Here is an 18,136-nt window from a genome sequence, read left to right as displayed (position 1 = left end):
AGGGGAATGTAGAAAGTGATTTTTGCAGATGTATTCCAGCTCTACTTGCTTGGATTAAGCTGCATAGAGTTCTTTTGAGAATTTCACATTTAGTGTTTATCATAATAAAATTAGTGAGTTTTAAAGAAGTTGTATAAGTGAGGATTTTTATAGGGTCTTAAATATCCGCTTCCAGTTTATATAGGGATTCATGCCTGATCTTTAATTCTACTGGAATATAGGTTTTTGGAATACACGGATGTAATGTGACAAATGATTTTGATTTTCATAGAGATAAGTATTTTGCTGCTGATCTTTCCATCATTCCCAGACAGTGGATTGGGTTTGTATGTATGTTAGCCATAATCATACAGATTTCACAAAGAATTATATGTTTTCCATATGGACACCATGTGAATGTATTTTGTGCCCATTCAATGATCACCTACTGTAAGATAACTTGCATTTAGTTTCCTTGAGAGTACATGGAAATGTTGGCAAAGGGAACAGCATGTGCTGAACATTAATTGGCACCAGACAAACTCATTATTCTCTGAAAGATATTGTTCATCAATAGGGAACCATCTGCATTGTATTTACATAAGTAACTATTGGTTTCTCTTTTAATACCATGCTGGATCTTTGACAAAATAGCAAGATGTTCCTAATACAACTGCTTTGATTATACATTCAGTTGAACAAACCAGACACTAAAGAAGTACGACTGTGAGTTAATTTTCTGATGGTAAAATGAGTTTCTGTCAAAAACAGTATGGAAAAAAATGTAGTAAACCAAGAATGTTTGCTTTGGTGAAGTGAGTAGTTCTTCTAGGTCAGAAACCTGTCCCTGGTTGTGACAACTAATATATATTTAAGTAAAGAATATTAGACAAAGGCAGTCGCTCTTCCAGCTTTTGATATTTGAATGCTTACAGGTTTCTTTAAAAAGAGATGGCATCTATGACACTGTATTTGATAGTCCATGATTTTGTTTTGCCTACATATGCTTTTTGACATGAATGAGAACATAGTCTTTAGGTGTTTTCAGTTTGCTAGAAAATTTCTTTTGCTTTGCATAATTATCTCCAATTTCAACCATATCTACTGCTGTATTATTTATGAGTAAAATGCCCTTGTGCCCTTGTGCCTATGGATCTTATCAGGTAAACTTGAAAAATGCTTGTTCAAATGTTGTCTAGATTCTAGTTTGGTTCAATCCTACCCTTCCCAACTCACTCCAGCCTTATCTAGATAAGTAAGAAGTATTCTACTGTTTCCTCATGCAGGTGAATCTTTGCTTGGTCTTCTGTGGCATCAGAAGCCCATCTACTTAATTCTACATGTATTCTCAGCTTGGAATTGTAGGTGAGGATATCTCAACTACAATTAGTATAGTTTGATAGTAGAGAATTCTCCCTAGTAAGTGTGCTTAATTTTGTTTTCATCTAGAAAGGATAAGATCCCTTAATAGTAAATTTTAAAATGTAACCTACTATTTCTGAATGTTTATAATTGATTGAGACTGAGAAAGGAATCTATCACCCCATTTTTGAGAACAGAAAATGCCTCTTTTTTACTGGGCTTGTTATGGACAATTTCTATTTTAAATTCATGTCAGACATGGTGCAAATCATATAGGAAGGTCATGTTGACATTTATTGACATCCTATTTCATTGGACAGTTGGAAGAAAAGTTTTGTTAATGAAAAATTACTCCACAATTGGCTAGCACATTTTGTTTTCCTAAAAGAAACTATCATGACATCTAATATTCAATTATATTGATTAGTTAAAACTTTAGAGTTCACTTTACTGTTAAAAAAAAAGTCTAAACTTTATGTAGTTCATTGGTTCCTCTCAATTTTTACAATATATCCTGATAGTTCCTGAGGGGGAAAAAATGTCTGAAGACTCTTTCAGGTTCTTTACTTTTATTATCCTGGTGCTCAAAAAACAATTAATAAATTTTTTTTTTGAGAAAGAGCAGTAGAGAGAAGTGAAAAACCCCTGTCAGTCTGCATTACTTACTGTGACTGTACAGTGCTAATGAAACAAATTAGATACTGACAAATATTAGAGATACAATAATGAGCTACATGGCAGAGCTCACACTGAAAAAAACCATATCTTAATTAGCAATGTGGGTACACCAACTACACTTGATAGGCTTGGCATGCTTACATTTGCCTACTATTAAAAGACATGGTTCTTCATTTACTACTAGTGACTTCACTGTGAGTGGAACTTTTTCCTCCTGGTTTAATATGATCTGACATCTTATGTGGTTCACACTGCATCTGGACAATGAACTTAGTTCACCTAAAAGAGAGAAAGAGGCATAAGAAGCAGAGCTTTGTTTGTTTACAGTGCCGTATTACAAACTTGTATTGTGGTGGTGGAACTACAGCTTTGCAGTACTTCCTCATTTCACTGTTCATCTCTCATAGCTGAGTTTCCAAGCAAAATAGCACCTATGGCACAACATTTCCACAGAGCTTAACAGGAAAGTAGCTTAATGCTACTTCATTTATATTTGGTATGCTAATAAAAAAGAAAAAACACACCAGTATTCAAAGTTCAGCTGTATCCTTTTGAAGCCAAATAAATGCAAGGTGATCTTGGGAGCTGTGTTTTGGTCTTACACACATACACCTTAGAGTCACGACAGGATGTTAATGTAATACTGTACCTTGTCTCCAGTCTTCATACGGACATTATGGAAAGAAGTATTTTGTCTTAGACTTGCAGGAACAATGACAACGTGTAGGAGATGTTCTTTAATTAGGTCATAACTTTGTCAGTCTGACTCCCCTGGGGATCACCTCCCAGTGTTGCTCAGAGTACAGGTCTTTGTTTCTGTCTTGCACATTTCCATCTCCTAGCAGGTGGGGGGGTGGGCAGCTGTCACTCTTCACCACTCCAAACCCAATTTCAGCTCTTTATTTTGACCCCTACAGTCTTCCCATCTATAGAGGTTAAGAGGTGAGAAAAAAAGAGGTCATTATTTCATTTTCCTGTGTGAAGTGAGAAGTGTTGCTGCATACTGTTATCTTTGCCTGAATATGAATGAGCAGTTGGAAAGAATTTTTGCTCCAACCCCGACTTACCTGTTTTAATGCATGTAATTAAATAATGAATATAGCCTATTAATGGGAATCAAACTACTACAAAAATGCAGGGTTTTCTTATTCAGGATGAATTACAGATGGTGTTTCTGCTGCTCTCCATTACTTCTTTGATGCTGTTCAAATTACCTTTGACATGAGTGCTGATAATAAAAGTTTTTTGCAAAATTTTTAATGGAGTCTAAGAATCAGAGCATTCAAGACTTAAAATTATCCTCATACATTTCTTCTCCCATACAACTGCTTTTCAAAAAATTTAATGCAAGTCAAAATGTCTAATCCTAGAGAAATTTAAGGATCCAATTCCTTCTTAAATAAGACTAGAAGAAAAACATCTAGTTTAAAGTTTGAAGAGATTTTTCTTACCGCAAAATATTAGAATGAGTTATCTTCAAAAGGAGTTATCTTCATTGTTGGAATAAAGGTAGGAAAAATGTTTTTTGTAGGTCATACCTACTCTCACTTTTGGACTTATTTTTTGCTCATGCATGTATTTCTGTGTATGAGACGAAAATAAGGGGTGGGCATTGAGAAACATTTTTTTGTGGGAGAGAAGAAAAACAAATTTATTTATGCACTTTGAATCTGAGGGGAAGTCTTGGAGATCTTTTGCAAACAAGGAGGATGGTATGATGGTATTCTGCTTTTGTTAGTGGTCATGAGAAGCTGTGTCGGTGACTTTTGTATTTATATCACAAAGCAAAACTGGGTTGTATTAAAATATAATTTTAGTTTGGCTGCCCAGGTTTCTGAATAAATTGTGAGTTTTAATAATGCCTGTTTTCTCCTTGAAGCGTAGAAAAAGAGTATAAAACCATAAAATAGAGAAATTGATCAAAATGTTATATTATGATTCTGACTTGTAAAATTTTATGCTGGAATTCTTGTAAATTCTTTATCAATCAACTGAGTTTGAAGAACATAACAGGCATTTTTAAATTTTCTGTTTTTCTTCTTACAGCCACTATAATTACTGAAGAATATAAATTCAGACTTGATGAGTTATTCCCTATTTACAATATTCATTGAGTAGACCAGGTTGCTCAAAGCCCCCTCCAACTTGCCCTTGAAGACTTTCAGGGATAGGACATCCACAGCTTCTCTGGGCCACCTGTTTCAGTACCTTACCACCCTCAAAACAAAGAGCTTCCTCCTAATACCTGGTCTAAATTTACTCTCTTTTGGTTTGAATTAATTCCCCTTTGTCCTGTCACTACACACCTTTGTAAAAATACCCTCTCCATCTTTCTTGTAACTCAGAATCACCCTGAATATCAGTTGTGAAGGAGTTTTTATGAACAGATTACAAGAGTAGAATGTGTATGCACAAGATGTTCACAGATTAATTTTATCAATCATGGAGCAGTGTAGTAGGTGGACAGCTGAGGCACTGCTAATTTTGCATTGAAGCTCAAAGAGAGCATCAACGACCTGAGAAATTTTCACTGATAGTTTTCAAACATGCTTGGAGTTTATCTGTCAACAGTGGTATTTGAGCAAACTACTCAGAAAAGTATGTGCTGCCCTTGCTGCTTGGACATGAAGTCCTGTGCTGGCTAAGCTGATTCTTTATCAGGAAGCAAGGGCATGCTGCCGTCTTCTAATCTGCTGACACTTCAAAGCCAGCCTGGTGTGTCCTTCCTGAGAGCAGAGAAACAGGAGAAGGAACATTGCCATATCACTTCCATTTCCAAGGATGTATATTTGTGTTAATTGTCTTCTTCTATCTTCTCCTAAGAGGTAGAATAACAGAGTTTATTCTACACAGGGAGGAACATGCATGCCTACCTCCAAATCTGTGCTGTATTTAAATAAGAGTAAAAAAAAGTTAATAGAAATGTGCTTTCATTTAATTAGTTTTTTTTTCATTACTTGCAGTGCAATAGAAAGTTTAGAAGCAAAGAGAAATCCCAGTGCCTGTACCTATTGATTACATATCACAGTGGAGGTTCAGATGTAGCAGTTCTCTTCTACCCTGGCAGAGCTCTTGTGGACTCTGCAACATGAAAAATGAGGCCACTGACACTCTTTCAATCAGTTTAAGGGCCTCTGTCCTAAAATCTTCTGTAAGCCATATTTTCCTGTTGCTGTTTGTAAGAGGCCAGCCTTTTATCATACAGATACTGTCTTCTTCTCACTGAACCTTGGGAGTTGTAAGGTTTTGAAGTAAGGGCTGTTTCATCTGTGCAGGATAAGTAGGATTGGAGATTAAAGATCTATGTACAGTTTAAGCAGTATGCCTTCTACACCTGACACTTTAGGGGAGAAGTGATAATACTAGTTAGGCCCGAAAACCTTTGGAAAACCTTTTAAAAGAAAAAAAGTATTTTTTCTTTTGCAAAGTGAAAAGCAACAAGGTAAATCTGCTCTTTTCTATTTCTGAAGAAAAGCACCACCAACAAACATGGCTGGTGTATTCCCTTTCTGCAGTAGTATCTATTCCCACAATATCTTGTCTATGTTTATGTCCCTCCTTTCCTTTAAAACCCTGCTCCCCTTTGTCTCATAAGATTCTTGCCCTTCTTTATCCTTTCCTTATGGGAAATTCAACATCCTCTTCTTCCACCTTTCCTGATACAATAGTACCCACTCAGTTTTACCTCCCTCCACATCATATGTGCCAGCTGAAATTCCCAGGAAGCCATGAATTTTGCCAAATGTGGCCAGATGGATATATTTTCTAATTAGAGGATTGTCTAATTGGGTGATAGGTTGGGGCAGATTGAACACAGTTCAGTGCCTCTCAGGTGCTAGGAGATAAATGCATTGCTTTTAAGATCCTGCATAGAAAACTTATGTAGGCTTGTGCTAGAGTCAAGGCTAACTGATGCACAGACACATCAAGGGCTGAAAGGATACCTATCCCTTTGTTGGGAAAAAGGGAAATTAGTAAAACAGGTGGAGCTGAGCATGGATGGAGACAGACTTTACTCAGAGAAGTTGGAACTGAGAAATTCCCGCTGAGATGTTGGAAATGCAAATTTGGAGTAAGGTACAAGTTCTCAGAGCTGTGCAGTGCTGAAGGACAAATGTTAAGCTTTGAAATTTTTTTGATCCCTGTGCATCCTCACACTTTTTTGGGTAAAGACCGCACTGCTGAACATTTACCACTGATAATATTGTGATAAATTTGCAAACAGCTTGCAACAAAGCAACCATAATGATTACCAGACATGCTTTTCTACTTACTGCATCCCATATTAGCAATAGAATATCCAGAATACATTATTGTAATCTCTTAGAAAGGAAAGGTTTTGAAAGTTTTAATGATGTTTTAGCATGTAGATGTCTTAATGTGTATCAGGATTGAAGCCTGATACTGAGATAGCATTGATGGCCTTTAAAGAAGACAAGATTTTATTACTAACATTGAAATTACTAACATTCCTGAATATCTCTAAGAGTTTTTTTTGAGGAATAGAGGATTTTTTCAATTTGACACTGCAGTCCTCTCACTTTTCAAAGTAAAATATTAATTCAAACAAGAGTTGTACTGAGCACACACTTTAGGAGTTGCGGTAGTCCAAGCAAAAGAAATAGTGCGCTTGCACACACAAACTAAAGACCTTGCTTTTGTTGCCTGTCAAATGTAAGGACATTGCAAGTTTTGGGTAGTGGGTCTGCTCCAGCTGTAGGAACATTTCTCTTCAGCTTGCTGCCTTTGCCACACTCACATCAAAGATTCTTGGCAAATATATTTCTATTAAAAATTTGCAGATGGCTAACTCTCCTCTAGATTGTTTCTGTTCCTCAGATATGCTGAATTTTCTGGGCCCTCTGCAAAAGATATCACTAGGGATTTTGATGTAGACTCAGAATATTCTTCCTTTCAATAAAGGAGAGTATGTGTCCAGCTGTGTGTCTGGATTCTTGGGCTTCAGGCTGATTCTTTAACTTAATTTTAATGTGTGATTAAGTTCCTCATGGGGGTTAGAGACTTTCAGGGTTGACATTTCAGTCCGGCTAAACACAATTAATGAAACAGAAACCATGTTAAAAATAATGTTTTGGGTTTGTTTGGGTTTTTTTTTGTTTTTTTTTTTTTTTTTCAGGAGGAGCAGAAATCTAATTATCTTACCCTCTGCTCCCATTCTTGCACAATGGAACAGTTGGAATGGTAATTTTTTTCCTCCAAAAAAAGAGCTGACCTGTCACTTACTGCACATTAAGGATTGCTTAGGCCCTTTGCTCCAGTCATATCCAAATAATGTAATACTCGTTCTTGTTATAAACCTAAAGCTATTTGAAGGCTGGTTTGCTGACCACTGGATACTGCAGTGAGCTCTATGGGCCTGATTATGAGATCCTGAAATTGTACCAGTCAGAAACAAACCTTATTCAGCATTTTTGCAATCCATTCAAGGAATAATGAAAGAGCTTTATTACAAAAACTTACTTTCTTTTGTTAGATTGAAGAAAAGAGTGAATTATTTTTAGACAGGGCCATTCAGACAAGGACTGTTTTCCAGCAATTTTCTGTATATGTAAACTTTCAAATATTTTCAGCCTAAAATGTGCTATACAAAACGATGTACATTTACACAAAATAACCTAGTACTTGAGCTCTGTAAAACTGCTATTTTTAAAAAGAGCTATCATTTGTGGGGAAGATGAAATTGGCAGTTTACATGCAGAAGGGCCTACTTTGTGTCTGTCAGTCAGGTGAAATCTGATATATTACTGTGACTAAATATATACATTCATAATGTGGTGGGGCAGCTTAAAAAACTCAAGATGGAGGATTTTCCAATATTTCTTTGAATTTATTTGCATCATCTGAATGAGTATCTTGCTTCAAAAGAAGCTTCTTTGTCCAATATAATTACTAAAATCCTGTTTATGGGCAAAACCATAGTATACCTACATATAAAGGAAAGATTTATTATTAATAAAAATTAAATCTTAGCAGTCTAATTAAAGAATAATTTCTAATCAAAATGTTAGTCCAAGTTATTTGTAGTTATTGCAAAAAAATCCAACGGAAAAATTGTTATACATATCAGTTTCTATCCCTCATGGTGTTGTTACACTCCATATTCACCTGCGCCTTGGTCACTGAAAAAAAAAATGCTGTTCATGTTACCAGTTTCTTCTTTCTCATTCTAGGGTCCACCTGGAGTAATTTTAAATGCTTGCTGGTGGATTTTCACACCTTTACTCTTTCTTCACTGGTGTACAGCTGCATGTTACACCTGAATTTACTATGAACGGCACGATGGTGCCATTTATATTTATTAGATACTATGTGTTCATTCTATTTGTTAATTCTAAAACTAGGTTTGTCCAGCTCCAGGTTTATATTTCTGTTAATTCACCACTGAGAAATTGGTTATAGTAAGCCCATGTCCCACTTATCACCTTAATTCCATTTTGCTAGATAAATTGCTCAGTAAATGTCTCACCAGACTAAAGCAATGTTTTTAAGTCAAATAAGGCTGAAAAAAAAACTCAGCTGAAAATCTTATAATTAGTTGCCATTTTTAACCCAATTTTTACTAACTGCCAGAACTATTGGCTTTGTTTGAAGCCATATCTCTTTGAGTTGGTTTTTACTGCTCAGCAACACTAACAATTTTTATGTGATTTTTACTATGCAAGGACATATAAAAAAGAAACGACAACCAAAGTTTTGGTTTTGACACTTTTTTACTATTCTTTTGTCTGTTTCATGAAACAAAGTTTCAGAGCAAGAAGCCATTTGGGCTTCTCTCTGGGGACATTTTGCTGAAGTTATTTTGACCTGAATTCTTTCATTTCTGGAATATACTCACTTATCTGGGCTTAGGAGTCTGCAGAGCTATCTATTCCTTTTGTTTGTCTCCTCTTTTCTGCAATCATTATAACATGGCTTGGTATTGAGGACTGTGCTAATCACAAAAAAATGACAAAAAAGACACCTTAATAACAGTAAAAAAAAAAAATCTGTTTATCTGTGATTGACAACTGATTGCTTTTGATTGGTGACTTAGAATACAATATGAAATGAGGTTTACTGATGACTAAGTAGGATCTTTATTTTTCCAAAAGGCAAGGAGTCAAATAGCAGGAAAGAGTAAGAGATAAATAGGAAAGATAGGAAGGGAGGAGCTCCTGTTTTTCTGCATGTGTAGAGGTGATGTTTAGTTTCCCTTCCTCTAGTTTTATCAGCGTGCCTTTTGACTTTAAGGAAAGTCATATGGTTTGTGTACTAAAATCTCAAGTGTCATTTTAAAATGGAATATATTTCCATGTCATTCAAAGTCTGCAGCTATTCTGATATGTTTAACTTGTTCTTTATAGAAAAACTGGCAATTTTGTTAATTATGAGGAGTCTGACAATTGGCACACAGACACTTATCAGAAGAGTGTTTTCATTTGCTATCAAAGCTCTCATATCTCCAGCCTGTGAAAATCTTAAATTTCAATTTTAAGCTCATATAACACGTATAGATAATTTATCTCAGAACTTTGTAATTTAATACCATAGTTATAAGTCAAAAATGACGTTGATGGTTTGCTACCAGAAATCAAGCTATAACAGAGCAGCTCAGAGGACCATGTCTGCTTGTAGACCTCAGATTTTGATGCGTTTTTTGTGATGCTCTGGTACTGTGTGTTACAGAAGGACAGGCAACAATTGGAACGGAGGGAAAAATCTATTAATTAAATTTTTTCTAGTCCACTGGAAATTTAAAAAGTGCTTTCCCTTAAGACAGGTAGACCTCAGTCCAGATGAAAAGTTTGTAAGAAATGTTGTCAGACAGTTCTGTTGAATGAGGCATTTTGTTTCTGTTCTGCAGGGATGGTGAAGTGGCAGGCAAATTCTGTTCAATCCCACACCAGAAATGTACTTTCAGACTACACCCATATTCCTTGCTAGGCAAAATTTTCACCAAACATGTTGCTTCCTTCAAAGTTTAGCTTCTGAAGAAAAAAAATCTTTGTCCATGTCAGCAGTCAGGAAGATTAAAACCCAGTAGTAATGACAGCCTGGTTAATGGTCATTGCTCAGTGGAAAAGAAGGAGCCATGGGGTATGAAATCATGGGAGGTGCTTCTGAGTGAAACATGAATGTGATACATGCAGCTACCCTTCTACATTTCATCTTGACTTACAGCCCACTACAGTAAATCTTTTTCAGTAACTTTTATGCTTTTTGTAAAAGGCCTCTATGCTTCTTATTTTAGTATAAGCTCTAGCTTGAGTATTTTAAAGGACTCCTCAATTGTGTCAAGGGGAATAATTTAGAAAAGGTCTTTTTTTGGTGTGGTTTTATTTACACTCTAAGTTTGGACTATGATGTACAGGAATAAAGCACTCACTATAATCTTCTGTATAATAAAATTTTTTAATAGGTCAATTAATCCCATTAAAGTAATGAACTGCAAGAATGTATTTCTTTTATAATGCTTTTATAGCACTGATTGTATATATTGGATTAGATGTGGTAACTCCTGAGCAGATTTCTTAACTCCCGATTAAGAGTCATGTGGAAAAGCATTGATGTAGTTAATGATAAACTAATCTATTCAGGAGGACAGAATGTTTATAGCTAATTTATCAGTGACCTACAACACTGTGTGAAAATTATTTATTAGTGATGTGCAATGCGTAATGCACAGGAAACAAGCACAACTATTTTTAGATTCTTATTAATTTGCTGTGATTATAAACGTGTGCCTCTTCAGTAGCTACTGAAGACATGTTTTACAGTGTGACTGAGCATTGTTTTTACACTCCCTCCTCTCTGTTTTTAATTATAGTACCATCATGTGAGTGTATCTGGAATTAGAGCACTGTAGCTGTAGGCCAGCAATAGCTTAATTGTTCAAGAGCCTACATAAACTAATTGTTGTTTGTGATGAGCTTTCTTTAGAAAAGATTGCATTTCCAGATTGAAGGAAGCAGGAAGTGAATGAGAGGATGCTAAAAATAATAAAAAGTCAGAAGCTTTCTAAATTAAGTTCCAGGAGGCTATTTAAAATCACTCATGTTTTTCCATTTAACACTGCCCTGCTTGCAACTTCCATTGGACTAAATCAGTGATAGTATATATCTTATGATGCCTTAAGATTTTCAATACTCAGGACAGACATTTCAGACTACTGATTTTGGTCCTGAAAATGAACATATATTTAATTGTTTGGAAGTATCCAACATGTTAAATTTAGTTCTTAAAAATGATGAAATCAGGAAAGTATCAGGAAGGCAATCAGTTATCACAGAAATTTAAAATTTAGCAAAAATATTTAAAAGTCTTTTCAAAATATTTGATTACTAAACAGCAATAAAAATAGCTATTTGCTAAACAGCTCAATATCTACATTTTTCCTGTTCTAATAGAACCCATAATATTTACAAAACAATTTTTGAGGCAGGCATCATACTACACCTTCTGAGCATTTTGACACTTCAGGCAATACCTGGCATACAAGATATTTATAAAGCATATTAAAAATGTATTCCTATGAAAAAGAGATTAAAATTGCACTGAATAAAGAGCAATAACTATTTATACTGTTTGGAGGTAATAAAAGATATAATTAATCTCATACTGAACATGTAAATGTGGTTTTCTCTTGATAATTGTGACTGTCAAGGTCATTTTTGAGAACAACATCACTGAATTCCAGTTTCTTGAAGGTCTCAATCTGTTCAGTTAAAGAATATCACTTCTAGTAACACTGATAATTTGCTGTGAGCCTGTTATCTTTATTGTCTCAAAAGTTAATTGATTAAAATGACTAATTTTTGTAGCCCTGTGATCAGCATGCCTGGCCATGGATGCATGTGTTAAAGCATGTAGCAGAAGACACACTTTTATTTCTAGTCTTACCTGAAAGTATCATGAAGTCCTTTCCTTATTCTTTGCTCAAAGCCATGTATGAGTTAGAGGGAATGCATACACTAACTAAATTCCACTAAAGAACTACTCAATCATTTGGAGAATACAATTACTAGATACTGTTTACACAGAAATGTTTTGGAAGACCAAGGCAGTGGCTGTTTTGGGTTAGAGGAAGTTTGCTGACCATATATCTGATACTGGTTTTCCACTTCAGTGCTCAGATTCTTCTGCACAGAAGTCCAAGCAGAGAAGGAGATGAACCCTAAACCAACAAATTGTAGCTGTAAATTGACAAGCGAAAAGAGAATAATGGGAAGAAAAAAGACAAGAGGGTTAGTTTGAAGATATTGCATGCACTTCTTACTTTTTGTAAGTATTTATTAAGTAATAAATTAATATCCTCCATTATTTGGAAAAGAGAACTGATTTTCATCTAATTTTTTGTTATATCAAACAGAAAATAAAGCAAAAGGAGGGGAGACATGCACAGACAAAGGAGAAGGCACTCCTTATTGCAGAAATCTAATATCTATCTCACATAAAGCCCTTGCCAAAATTCCCTGTGCATACAATTAATGTGAGCACACTCAACTAAACTAAAATTCAGCATCAGTGGCCTCTCTGTTTTTCCCACCATGATCTATTAATCTTTCTTTTCTGAAGTGCTTTAATGCTTTATCTAAGGGAATAAATTTGTCACTGACACTTCCTCAAATGGCTGCCAGTTCCTTCTTCACATAGACCACTTCAGTAGCAGTAGTTTTTTTTGGTGAATGCTGTGTCCAGCTAGCTGAAGTGTCACCCACTGCCTCCTTCTCTGCTCTGTATTCTGCTTCTCAGAATTCTGAGTTCATTTCCAGGCTTTCATGCTCTCAGTTATATTTATCATCAAGTTTACTCTCCCATCAGTGCTTTCTGCAAGGTCAGTTGGCCCATTCGACTAAATATCAGGATTTCATTTTCTTTTTTCATTTTCCTTTATTTTTTCTCTCTAACATATTTGACTGCAAATAAATTTCTGTTCATATAATTAACATCACTGGGAAGGCCTGTCATAGAGTTACTTTACCTTTAAGGGAGTTGGAGTTGCTGGGAAGTGTTTGGAGTCTTTTCTCCTGACCAATTATCGGTCATTGCTGAGAATTGACAGCAGTTTAGGCCATTGAGAAGTGGGATCAACTTGTGAACCCTACCTTAAAATGTAAAAGCAGAGCTCTCTGAGTTCTTTTTGTTTTCTGGCTGTGGAGGGTGGCTGAGCTCCAGGCCTCCCGTCCCTGCCCAGGCCATGCGGCCGGGCAGGGATGGGGCCGGGCCTGCCCCGTCTCCCGGCCGGGAGATGGGGGGGGCCTGGGGAAGGTTTTCCCCAGGCCGGGCCGAGCCGATCTCTGGCTCGGCTGCAGGTTTTTGCTGTAACTACATTCACTAGAAACTGCCAAGTGAAGAAAGAGAGAAGCTCTGGACTTGCAGCGGGTTGGAGCAGCGACCACACGCTCCAGAGCAGCCATGAGGAACTTTCCATCGCAGACGGCTCCAGCTCCTGTTCGGCAGAGATCTCCGAACCATCTACAAAAGCCTGGGCAAGATTTTAACTCTTTCATTACCCAGATGAGACTTGCGGATTAATCTTTTTATCCAGAGAGAGAGAGAAAGAAAGATCAACATGAAAAGAGACTTTATAAACTACCAGTGACAAGAAGGAAAAGAAGCTTCAGGAAAGGTAGAGAATTAAGAAGATGCTTTAATTAAGCTGAAATATCTCCCTGTTAAAACTATGGAGATGGACAATAAAGTCCTGAAAAGAACTCCTTTAATTCATGATATAGGATCTAGAGAGGAATAGTGTTCAAAGTGTAAATTTGAGTAAAGAGTAATTATAGTATAGTGAAGTACTAAGAGATTAAAAGCCTTGAGAGGCCATGAGAAAACTGTTGAGAGATTTGAAGCCCTGAGAGGCCATGAGAAAACTGTTTTCTAGTGAAGCTCACAGAAACAGATGAAGAAGACTTTTTTTTGCCTTTGAATAACTTATCCTTAAAAATGTTATCTCTAGACACATGGCCCATACTTACTTCAGAGTGATGTGAAAATGGGAGGAGTGAACTCTAATAATAGCAGCTCTGAGCAGCTAACATTAGGGCAATAGAAAACTATAACAAAAATAGTTTTCTTGTGAGAAACTCCATAAATTAACAGGAAGAAACTTCTGTTTCTCTATAAAGACTGGTGAACGTACTAGCAAGAATTGGGACTGTTTTAACCATCAGAGTTCCAGAGTTTTTGTCTCTGTTGTCATGTGAACAAGAGAATAGTGGGTGGATAGGAGATGGAAAGGTTTTTCTGGAAGTTTATTCTGGTGTTCTTATTATTGTGGTTTGTCAATAAACTTTCTTTTTTTTCCTTTTTAAGTTGTATGCCTGTTTTGCTCTTATTCTAATCCATATCTCACAGCAAGAAGTAAATAATTTTCTTAGTTAGTGGTTTAAAACCACGACAAGGCCTGGTCAGTAACTTCTGAGGACCCACATCAGAGCTGCTCATGGACTGCAGCCCGTGGGAAGGACCTACATTGTAGCAGAGGAAAAGTGTGAGGAGGGATGAGCAGAAAGGATTTCTTATGGGCTGACCACAACCACCATTAAGCACTTGGAGCTGAGAATGAAGGCATGAAATTGAGCCTGGGAAAAAGAGGAGGAGAGAAAGGTATTTAGTTCTTGTCTCTTTCTTGCTATCCAAATCTATTTTAATGAGCAATCAAATAAATTAATTTTTCAAAGGTGAAGTCTGTTTTGCCTGTGATGTTGACCTCCAAGTCTTCATCTTGACCCATGGGCCTTTTCATGTTTTTTTCTTCCTCTATTTTTCTGACGATGGGGAATAAGAAATTATCTGTGGGAGTCTCTGGCTGCAAGTCAAGATTATCCATCACATGTGCATAAGCTCTGAAATCTTCCGGATATGTTTGTTGCCTTTCTACTTGGTTTACAATGAAGTACAAGTGCTGTTGAAATGGAAGCATGGCTGGATTCAATTTCTCTTCACTTTATAGGTGGAAAGATTAGTGACTGAATTCTGAGTCCAAGTCTGACATTGAGTCCTCCCCGCCTCAGTCATGTCACTTGCCTTCAACAAAACTGCTGGCTTTCAGGGCTTACACTGTGCTTCATGAAGCTTCATCATATGCTACTTGCAATACTTTGTTATGTAAGAATGAAAATCCATCGCAAAATTCCCTTGACATTTGTTTGGTTTGTAATAAACAATACTCCTCCACTGCTGTAAACATGGAAAGACCCTGAGTTGCTCCCAGTTGCCAGATGGACATTTTCCCCTTACAGAGCTGAATAAAACACTACTCTTAAATTCTATGGGGTTTTTTTCTGCATTAAAAAAATGTTAAAATTGTCCTAGAGATGCATGACCTACAGAAATTTTCCTATGCTCTTCTTCCTGTTGAAGCAATTCCTATTTGGATTTCTGACCAAATACAGCAAAGGCATTGGAAGAGCTTCTGTCAGTTGAAGAAACCTAAGATAAAGACCTTATTGGGGGATTTGGATATCATAAACATATGAAGGTTTGAGTAGGCATTTTTAATTATGCATTAAAATGACTTGAAATCAGTTTCAGTAGTCATTTGCCAGCTAGAACCTCATGATCTTGGAAAATGTGAGCACTTATCAGATGATGGGAAAGGCCAGAAAAGTCTAGGTGCCAAATATGCAGGTTGCATATGACAAGCCCTTATGTTAAATCTTATTTTAAAACCTGCAACGTTTGTCACACTGCTTGGAAAGAATATTTTTTGTGACTCTCCTCTGAGGAATAGTTCTCCACATTATACAGCTGCAAGGTCTTATGATTAACTTTAAGCACTATAAACTTGCAGCAGGACTAGCATTCATATAGCTAAATTTAGCTATCGTGCTGCTGTTGGTTGCTGATAAGCTAAAATTACATCCTTTTGATTTGTCTGCCGTTTAAAAAAATATTTTAGAGGATTATTAAGTTATAATCAGAATTATCACTGTCTCTCCAAACTGAATTTAGGTCCTGTGGCTGACATGTGATTTCATACTTGTCTATCTTTGTTTTTACAGACAATATGCTTCGTAAATTTAACTCAATGAATTAACTTTAAAAGGAGTGACAAAATGCATTCTATTTTTTAGAATTGCAAAAGTTTCTTCAGCATATTTTGTCAGAATAATGGAAAAATATGGCTTTTAGTATTATTAAATGTCCAGCAATCCCCACCATATGGAAAACAGTAGCAATAGTTCCTATAATATTTTCTGGATGGCTGCTTATCTTATCAGTATAAATTAATAATGTCTTTGATAAATACGTGCAAAGAATTTTCTTGGGCAGAGAATTTCTGGAGTGTGAAACCTGTTCTTACATCTAAATAATTTGTCAATGACCGACTCATCTTCTGTTCTCACTCTCCCGTTCCTATCCCTTTAACTCTCTAAGAAATCTCTAATAAATTATATGCCTTTCCATTGCTTACTGAGCTAAAAGAAGTGAGCAGCAGATGTCCTAGAGGTCCCCTATCTGGCTTTTCTTTTGTGACCCATTTGTTTGCCACCTTTTGTAGACAGGTGGTAGCAGACCACGCTACAGTGACAAGTGATGAACCTGTGAACTCCTTAAGATTACTGGGCAGATGTTATAGTCCACTATAGAATCTTTGGGATACTGCAGTATTCTCCATGACTTCTTTTCATCTGAGTGAACAGCCCCAGTTTGTGGAACTTTTGAAGTGGAATCACTTAAGAAGAAGGTGACAAATTCTTGTCTTCCTGCCACATAGTATGCTTAAGGTGGGATGGCAAAATAAAGAGGATACAGCCCTGGCAATATACTCTTGCCTAAATTTCCATCTCTTCAGCCTTGAAATAAGGCATGCTAGTGTTCTAACATAGAAAAAGATGAAAAGATTGTGCAATTTTTGCAGAACATAAAGAAGACTAAGGCCTGTTTACATGAGAGACTTCCAGGCTATGTTTTCACAGCAGACAGGATTTACTCACAGCAGCTGTCCTGCCTTTCAACCTAGTGTAATAGAATCTGTATTATCTCTTTTGAGGTGGAAGAATGGAATGCATCCATGTTTAAGTTAATTCTAAAAACATCTGTGGTGCTACTTAGCTTTGATTTGGAAGACTGTAAAATGACTTTCCAGTTTTAGAGCTTTTCAAGCACTAAATGCTTCTATGCCAGAGTTGCCAGGTCTCCCCTTCAGTTCCGATCCAATTCTTAAAGTTGTTAATAAAGCAGATCAAGACTACTCTGTTTACAAAGGCCAGTCTGCCTACTCACCAAAGCATTGTGTTCTAAAATACAGGGGCATCTTTATCAACAGGGGTTTTATTGTTTTTTCGTTTTCTTGTTGGGGTTTTTTTGTTTTTTTTTTGTTTTTTTTTTGGTTTGGGTTTTTTGTTCCCTTTCACACAACATGTCTCGTGCTAAAGCTTCCTGCTCCAGAGTTCTGACCAGGTCTAAATTAAGAGGATGATTTATTTAACATATCTGTACTACTAATAGTCCTAGGTTATAAGTAGAGGGTAGATTAAGTTACCATCAATAAAAGTTCTAGGCTGTAAATGGACAAGTAAATTACTTCAGTTAAAGCATTTTTTATCTCTGGAAAATAAAGTAGATTACTATTTGTCATAGGCAATGTGGAATTTCTCAAGACATTCTAGATCATAAAATAGTCTAACACAAGAGTCACCTGACAATACTCTGCTACTAAGTCCTGCATAGAATGTGGGGATAGATTTCACTGGAAAACAATTCTCTCTTTTGTATTGTAGAAACATGTTTAGGTAAGTAAATAAGCTTTTGGGCCTCATCTTCACTAAAAAGAATTATGCTGATGCTGCCCTGGCATGGGGATGGCTGAGGTCTGCCTCTGAATCTGAACAAAGGACTCCCTTTATATGAAGAACAACTGAAGTCTCACAGGAAAGAATTTAGCTGAGCTTAAATATCAGAGCCATTTTCTTGAAAATTTTTCTTCTGTGTTCTTTTGTGATTTGGTTTAGTTTTATATTTAAGGGTTCTTTTTAGTGCCAAAGTTTGCCAATCAAATAATTTTCTTAGCACTTAGGCTATAACTACTCAGATTAAAAAAACCCCAAAACTATATACTGTTGGGTTTTAAAGGGTAGGTGTGATAAAAATAAAATTAAGGTTAGGA

At 36.3% G+C, this 18,136-nt stretch overlaps 1 long non-coding RNA gene across 1 annotated transcript; it reads right to left on the bottom strand.

The window, feature by feature from the left end:
* Window positions 1-2,659: 2,659 nt before the first annotated feature.
* On the bottom strand, window positions 2,660-5,476 carry LOC147653459 (uncharacterized). Its single transcript, XR_015286188.1, has 3 exons — window positions 5,028-5,476; window positions 3,471-4,837; window positions 2,660-2,945 (listed from the first exon to the last, which is right to left on the bottom strand). It is a non-coding gene; the product is annotated as an uncharacterized LOC147653459 (long non-coding RNA).
* Window positions 5,477-18,136: the final 12,660 nt, after the last annotated feature.

The sequence above is a fragment of the Cyanistes caeruleus genome, chromosome 4 (genome assembly GCF_971803275.1).
Source record: "Cyanistes caeruleus chromosome 4, bCyaCae1.hap1.1, whole genome shotgun sequence".
In the NCBI taxonomy this organism is placed as follows: domain Eukaryota; kingdom Metazoa; phylum Chordata; class Aves; order Passeriformes; family Paridae; genus Cyanistes; species Cyanistes caeruleus.
The sequence above is the reverse complement of the archived record's forward strand: the minus strand, read 5'-3'. Positions and strand labels throughout refer to the sequence as shown.